Source organism: Aegilops tauschii, chromosome 1 (genome assembly GCF_002575655.3).
Source record: "Aegilops tauschii subsp. strangulata cultivar AL8/78 chromosome 1, Aet v6.0, whole genome shotgun sequence".
Lineage (NCBI taxonomy): Eukaryota > Viridiplantae > Streptophyta > Magnoliopsida > Poales > Poaceae > Aegilops > Aegilops tauschii.
This window is the reverse complement of record NC_053035.3, coordinates 424,060,334-424,067,624: the sequence shown is the minus strand read 5'-3', so window position 1 is coordinate 424,067,624 and position 7,291 is coordinate 424,060,334. Positions and strand designations below refer to the sequence as shown.

General features: G+C 45.1%; 1 long non-coding RNA gene across 1 annotated transcript; it reads right to left on the bottom strand.

Moving 5' to 3' along the window:
- Positions 1-2,145: 2,145 nt before the first annotated feature.
- On the bottom strand, positions 2,146-4,682 carry LOC141023379 (uncharacterized). Its single transcript, XR_012184594.1, has 2 exons — positions 2,600-4,682; positions 2,146-2,487 (listed from the first exon to the last, which is right to left on the bottom strand). It is a non-coding gene; the product is annotated as an uncharacterized lncRNA (long non-coding RNA).
- Positions 4,683-7,291: the final 2,609 nt, after the last annotated feature.

Here is a 7,291-nt window from a genome sequence, read left to right as displayed (position 1 = left end):
AATTTGCGTCAATATACCCTTCAAGTACCGACGGGTCTCCGGTATAGTGAAGTCCATAGTTCATAGTACCTTTCAGATAGCGCATAACTCGTTCAACAGCATGCCAATGTACATCACCCGGTTTGGAAACAAACCGGCTCAGTTTGCTCACAGCAAACGCGATGTCGGGCCTCGTTGCGCTCGCTAGGTACATCAGTGAACCAATGATTTGAGAGTATCTCAACTGATCTATAGCCGTGCCTTTGGACTTTCGAATCAACACGCTAGGATCATATGGTGTTTGAGATGGTGTGCAATCCGAATATCCAAAACGACTCAATACCTTCTCAACATAGTAGGATTGCAGAAGTGTAATCCCACCCTCATTATCTCTCAGTAGCTTGATGTTCAAGATAACATCAGCCACACCAAGGTCTTTCATCTCAAAGTTCTGAGACAAAAACGACTTGACCTCCTCAATGACTTTGAGGTTGGTTCCGAATATCAGTATGTCATCAACATACAAGCACAGTATAAATCCTTCGCCCCCACCATGGCGATAGTATACACATTTGTCAGCCTCATTAACAACGAAACCAACAGATGTCAGAGTTGTATTAAACTTATCATGCCATTGCTTAGGTGCTTGCTTCAGGCCATATAAAGATTTCAGCAACCTACACACCTTTCTTTCCTGACCATCTATCACAAAGCCATCTGGCTGTTGCATGTAGATTTCCTCTTTTAGCTCTCCATTCAGAAAAGCCGTCTTAACATCCATCTGGTGGACGAGAAGACCATGCGAGGCTGCCAACGAGAGTAATACGGTGGTCAGTCTAGCTACAGGTGAATAAGTGTCGAAGAAATCTTCCTCTTCTTTCTGGTCATAGCCCTTAGCCACAAGCCTAGCCTTGTACTTTTCAAACGTACCATCGGGCCTAAGCTTCTTCTTGAACACCCACTTACATCCTAATGGTTTGCAACCATAGGGACGTTCAGTGATCTCCCATGTCCCGTTAGCCATGATGGAATCCATCTCATTACGGACCGCATCCTTCCAGTAGTCAGCTTCTGAAGAGGCATACGCTTCTGAAATAGAAGTGGGAGTATCATCCACGAGGTACACGAAGAAATCATCACCAAAGGTCTTTGCAGTCCTTTGTCTCTTGCCCCTACCAAGGGTTTCCTCGTCATCCTCCTCAGGATTTTCATCATGTGTTTGTTCATAATATTCCATAGGGATGGCAGGTTCAGGAGTCTCCTCAGATTCCTGTCTAGGAGTGCTTTGCATATCTTTCATAGAAAAAGTATCCTCAAAGAATGTAGCATCCTTAGACTCCATAATTGTACCGACCTTCTGGTCAGGTACCTCAGATTTCACTACTAGAAATCTATAGCCAACGATGTTCTTAGCGTAGCCCAAATTAACGCAGTCCACAGTCTTAGGTCCAAGCTTACGCTTTTTGGGGATCGGCACATTGACTTTCGCCAGACAGCCCCAAGTGCGCAAGTACGAGAGTGTTGTCCTCCTCTTTGCCCATTTCTCATAGGGAGTGATCTCATTATCCTTTGTCGGAACTTTATTCAGGACATGACATGCCGTCAATATAGCCTCCCCCACCATGCCTTGGATAAACCCGATGTATCTAACATGGCGTTAACCAAATCAGTTAGAGTACGGTTTTTCCGCTCGGCAACCCCGTTTGACTGGGGTGAATAGGGAGGCGTCCTCTCATGAATAATGCCGTGTTCCGCACAGAAGGAATCAAACTCACTCGAGAAGTACTCTCCACCACGATCTGACAGGACTCGTTTAATTTTCTTTTCAAGTTGATTCTCAACTTCTGCCTTATAGATTTTAAAGTAGTGTAGAGCCTCATCTTTAGTATTTAACAGATACACATAGCAATATCTAGTGGAATCATCTATCAATGTCATGAAGTATTTTTTTCCACCTTTAGTCAACACACCATTCATCTCACAAAGATCAAAATGTATGAGTTCTAATGGTGCCAAGTGTCTCTCCTCCACGGCCTTCTGAGGCTTGCGAGGTTGCTTAGCTTGCACACATGAAAGGAACTTAGAGCCTTTGGCTAAAGTAAAACTCGGGATTAAATTCAACTTGGCTAGCCGCGTCATAACACCGAAACTAATGTGGCAAAGACGTGAATGCCAAACCTCAGATTCATTAACATTCGAATGAACATGGTTCACGACTTTATTACAAAAATCTGCGAGGGAAAGGCGGAACATGCCTTCGCTCTCATAACCTTTTCCAACAAAGAGTCCATATTTCGTAACAACTAATTTATTAGACTCGAAAACCAACTTAAACCCTTCTCTACATAGAAGGGAGCCACTAACGAGGTTCTTCTTGATGGCGGGGACATGCTGCACGTTCTTCAGCTGCACGATCCTTCCCGAAGTAAACTTCAGATCGACCGTGCCAACACCATGAACAGAAGCACTCGCGCCATTCCCCATCAATACGGACCCGTGGCCTGTGACCTGGTAAGAAGTGAACAATGACATGTCAGCACACACATGTACACCTGCACCTGTGTCCACCCACCAATCGGTGGACTGAAACACTGAAAAAACAGTAAATAAATTACCGTACCCAGGTGCACCATTCTCATTGTTGTCCACAATCATGTTGACGGACTTGGAGTCCTGTCCTCACTTCTTGTACTTGTTTGGGCACTTGTTGGCCCAATGTTCAACCGAACCACAAGTAAAGCAGCCCTCGTCCTTCTTGTTCTTCTTGAAGGTCTTCTTACCCTTCTTCTTAAAGTCGGTATTGTGTTGGACACCGTTCTTTTCCTTGGGCTTGTGGGAGTTGAAGTTCTTTTGGTTCACCATGTTGGCGACAGAAGTCCCTTCGGCCCCTTTTCCGTGCGAGTCCTTTGCCCTTGAATTCTGCTCAACACTCAGATGGCCAATGACATCCTCCATAAAGAATTCACGCCTCTGATGTTTCAGAGTGGTGGTAAAGTTCCTCCAGGAATTAGGGAGCTTAGCGATTATGCAGCCCGCGACAAACTTGCCCGGCAACTCGCACTTAAGAAGTTCAAGCTCCTTAACAATGCATATTATCTCATGAGCCTGCTCCAATACAGGACGGTTTTCAACCATCTTGTAATCATGGAACTGCTCTATAATATACATCTCGCTTCCGGCATCGGCTGCCCCGAACTTAGATTCGAGCGCCTCCCACAAGTCCTTGGCGACATGCACATGTAAATATGCGTCGACCAGTTTGTCTCCGATCACGCTAAGAACTGCTCCGAGAAACACAACGGTAGCCTCCTTGAACGCCTTCTCCTGTTCAGGAGCAATCGTTCCCGTGGAGACACCGGTGACCCAGAACACGTTCATAGCCGTGAGCCATAACGTGGTCTTAGTCTGCCAACGCTTAAAGTATGTACCGGTAAACTTATCCGGTTTCAGTGCAGCGGCAAAGCCACTTGCCGAAAAATTCCTACACAGAATAGGTTTTTGGATTGTTGAGTAAATAGGCAATTTCTCGATTAAATTAATCCATGAGTAAATCACTAGCATGGCATTGACACATATAATCGCATACTGATATTCAGTCAAACTAGCACATACTACGCTAATTGCAGAAAGATCTACGTATAACGCTAGCATGGCTAAAACAGAAAACACTATGAGCGGGATAAACGAGTTATACCCTCCAGTAGGCCATGCAGAGGCCGCGGCTTTGGTAGCAGCGGCGGCGTCCTCGGCGGCCTTCTTGTCACCGGCGGCAGCAGCAGCAAGGGAACGACGGTGGGCGTGCGCGTGGAGCAGATGTGATCTGTTCGTGGCGGCTAGGGTTAGGAGACACCGCACATCTCAATCCCACAACCCGCGGCGCGTCGTGACGAGGCGGACGGCGTCGGAGGAGTGCGCGAGGGCCTCTTCTCTTCTAAAGCTCCAATAGCATGCAGAAGAGAAACCCTTATAATAAGGTCCAACTCCTCTTCTACTTCCGGGGTGGGGACTAAACTTCCCACTACACCTGGTGCCATATAACCCACATGGGCCCTTAGAGATTTTCCAGAAATTGCTACATGGGCCTAGAGCCCATCTCAATTTCAGCAGGTGGTGGAGGCTGTGGGCATCCGAATCGGATCGAAGGCGAGGCTGCTGGCCGAATCCGGGGCGGCTGCTGGTCGGAGGCGAGGCTGCTGGCCCGATCCGGAGAAGTGGCCGGGCGGGCGGCCAGATCAGGCGAGGACAGAGAAGCTCCAAGGCGCCATCCATGGCGTTGTCTGGTTCATCACCGATAAGGGGTGGGGAGGTTGCTGCCTGGCTCTGGCCAGCCACCATGGCCGCGCACTTGAGGAGTGGCGGGGCGACGCCAAGCCGTTTCTGGGCACTCTGGGTAGAGAAGGGAGAGCAGAGCGTCGGGTAGAATATAGAAGAGGAGGAGTAATGTGCAGTGGGTGTTGCTAGATGCTGTGTGGATAAGGGGCACGTGGTGAGCAGTGGGTGTTGTGCTAGATGTTGTGCTGGACCGACCGAAGCTGCTAGATATAGACCGATTACAATTTATTTTCACGATGAGCACCTACTTGCTGTTGTTTGTTTGTTAGTTTAATATATATTCATGCCTACCACATTATCTGATATACTCCCTCCGGTTTTAAATATAAGTCTTTTTCTAGAGATTCTAATATGGGCTAAATACGGAGCGAAATGAGTGAATCTACGCTCTAAAATACGTCTATATTCATCTGTATGTAGTCCATATTCAAATATATAAAAAGACTTATATTTAGAAACAGATGGAGTAATAATTAAAAATGAGTGAAATATTGAAAATAAATTCTTAAGGGAGAAGATATTTAGCGCTCATGGATACTTGCTGAAGATCAAGATATTTCTCAACTCTAGGTGTCATCGATGTCTTGGTTAGATTAGGAGAAGAGAGGGATGGATGAAGAGTAGAGAGAGTGCGATAACGCTGCATCTTGCCCGCGTCCTGTTTCGCCCCGCACGGTAGCTGGGAGGGGGGAACACTCCCTTTCGTTGTATCATCTATCCCGCAGCTCTTTGTACCCTAATCCCGATCCCCATCGAGACCCATTGATAATGCCTAGGGAAGTGGCTCGTACTACTGGCGGCAACGTGTCAATAAAAGAACACAACCATCGTAAACTCTTTACTTTTTGGTCATCATATTTTTGGAGTGGGAATGTATAAATATTAGTGTTAATATGGATTGTGAGCAAATGATGCACAATTACTTACGCATTGAAGGATTGATAAATGTTTAGATTTATGTAATTACTTTAACGCAAGTGTTAATTCGGCTTATTTCTTGGGAAGTTTATCAAGTAGCGGCGAATCCAATAGTGGTTTCGAAGCATCTTCTAGCTAGGTTTGCTTGCGTCATGCTACTACCACTTTAACTCTGACGAACTGTCCAGAGTACTTGAGAGCTCAAAGGATCGGATCTAAGCTTCTCTCCAGCATCTCACTAATATGGGTAGGGAACTTAAGCTCGGAATCCATTTAACAAACGAAGGAAATACGTGTGTGAATTTCACAGTGAAGAGAAAAAACATCTCTTTTCTACGATGAGATTCCAGTTAACTTTTTTTTATAAAGGTTTCACTTTACACGCATCCCCTCTCACTTTTTCTCTCATTTCCATGGTTGCATTGAAAAGCGTCCCATAGTTTGGAAGTGTGTGGAGAAGAGAATATCTTTTTAGATTAAGAAAGAGCTTTATTGTCTTCCGGGCCTCTGCACCCATCAAAATGACGCGAATGAGAGAATATGAACTACACATGCCTCGTCTAACTGTTTTCAAATGAGATTAATTGGTGGTTATGGTGTTTAGCTGATTCGTACCTTGGTGTGTCTAGGCGAGACCAATTTTTCACATGTGCATGGTTCCTATGGGCTTACTCCACCGTCAACTTTGGGTATGACATTCGTGATGTGGGTATTACACCCACAACCATGTATATGATTTCTAAAATTGTTTAATGATTTCTTCCCCGTAGAGAAATGCTAGCTATGTCTTTGCGATCGAAATTGCAAATTTTTCGAAGCATACATAATAGCTAGCTAGTGGACAACTGAGATATGTATGAGCATTTCCTTACCAAAGTACGAGCAATTGCGATATGTATGAACATTCGCTTGTGTGTTGCAGAAAAAGTTAGCAACATTGCTCTTCGAAGTCACTCCCCACTCAACTCAGATTTCCAAACGGTAGCAGTAGTCACATAGCTAAAGTGATGCCTTATGTTGTAAGGGCATCTTTAGTAAATTTGATAAATTAACTATATCCGTCCATAAAAATTGTCATTTCGACAAAAAAAACAAAAGCTCTAACGGATTACCTATCGGGATCGGGTTGCTATTCCCTTATCTTTAGGTCATTACCTAATTTCTCTCTCTTATATAGTTATATGTGCAAATAGGTAACCACCTTTATATATAAAGTAACAACTCACATACAACCACCAACGCATGACCCAAAAATCAGACCCATGTGTGGGAGCAGAGAACTGCATCTATGTAGACATTTTAAGCCACATCTCCAACCACACCCACCGACAACGCTTTTGACCACCCACCGCCATCGCAGACATCTCTGCCACCCACACGACCTCTCACAACCCTCCTTACCTTCCTCCAGCAGCCATATATCTCCCAGGCCAGCACGCCTCTATTCGTTTCTACCTTTGGCCGCATCATGGCCACTTCTGATTATGGATCTGTAGCCCGTCGTACCATCATGCCGGCGACCTGCAAGAAAGAGTTGGGGGAAGGATCCCTCACATGCCGCGGGAGGTAGCAAGGATAGCCGGAGTGCCAAAGCTGCGACGAGACAAGGGCGGAGAATTGACAAGGTAAAGAAGGGGGAGACAAGTCGCACATGCACATGTGCAAGGGAGACCCCATTGTGTCATGGATGAACGGGGCCACTTGATAGTGTGTTTGCAAACAGGTCTTTATGTCATAGGTATTTGAGGTGCTGGAGGAAAGCCAAAAGGATTACATCTTCTTCTCTTTCCTATACCTAAAACCAATTTCAATGAAAAATTGACGGCGGAGTTATATCTTTACATTGTAGGTCAATATGTCAAATCCGCTGGAGATGTTGTAAGGGGACTGGCTTACAAGATTTAAGAGCTTACTTTTTAGTAGTACTTAAAGATGATGCAAAAAATGAGTAATTAAAAATGAATTTAGATGAGTCAAATCCCAAGATAAACTTACGTAAAATTAATGTTCGCTCATGTTGGGTATATATGCTAGTCAAGATCTATATATGTCGATAGAGATA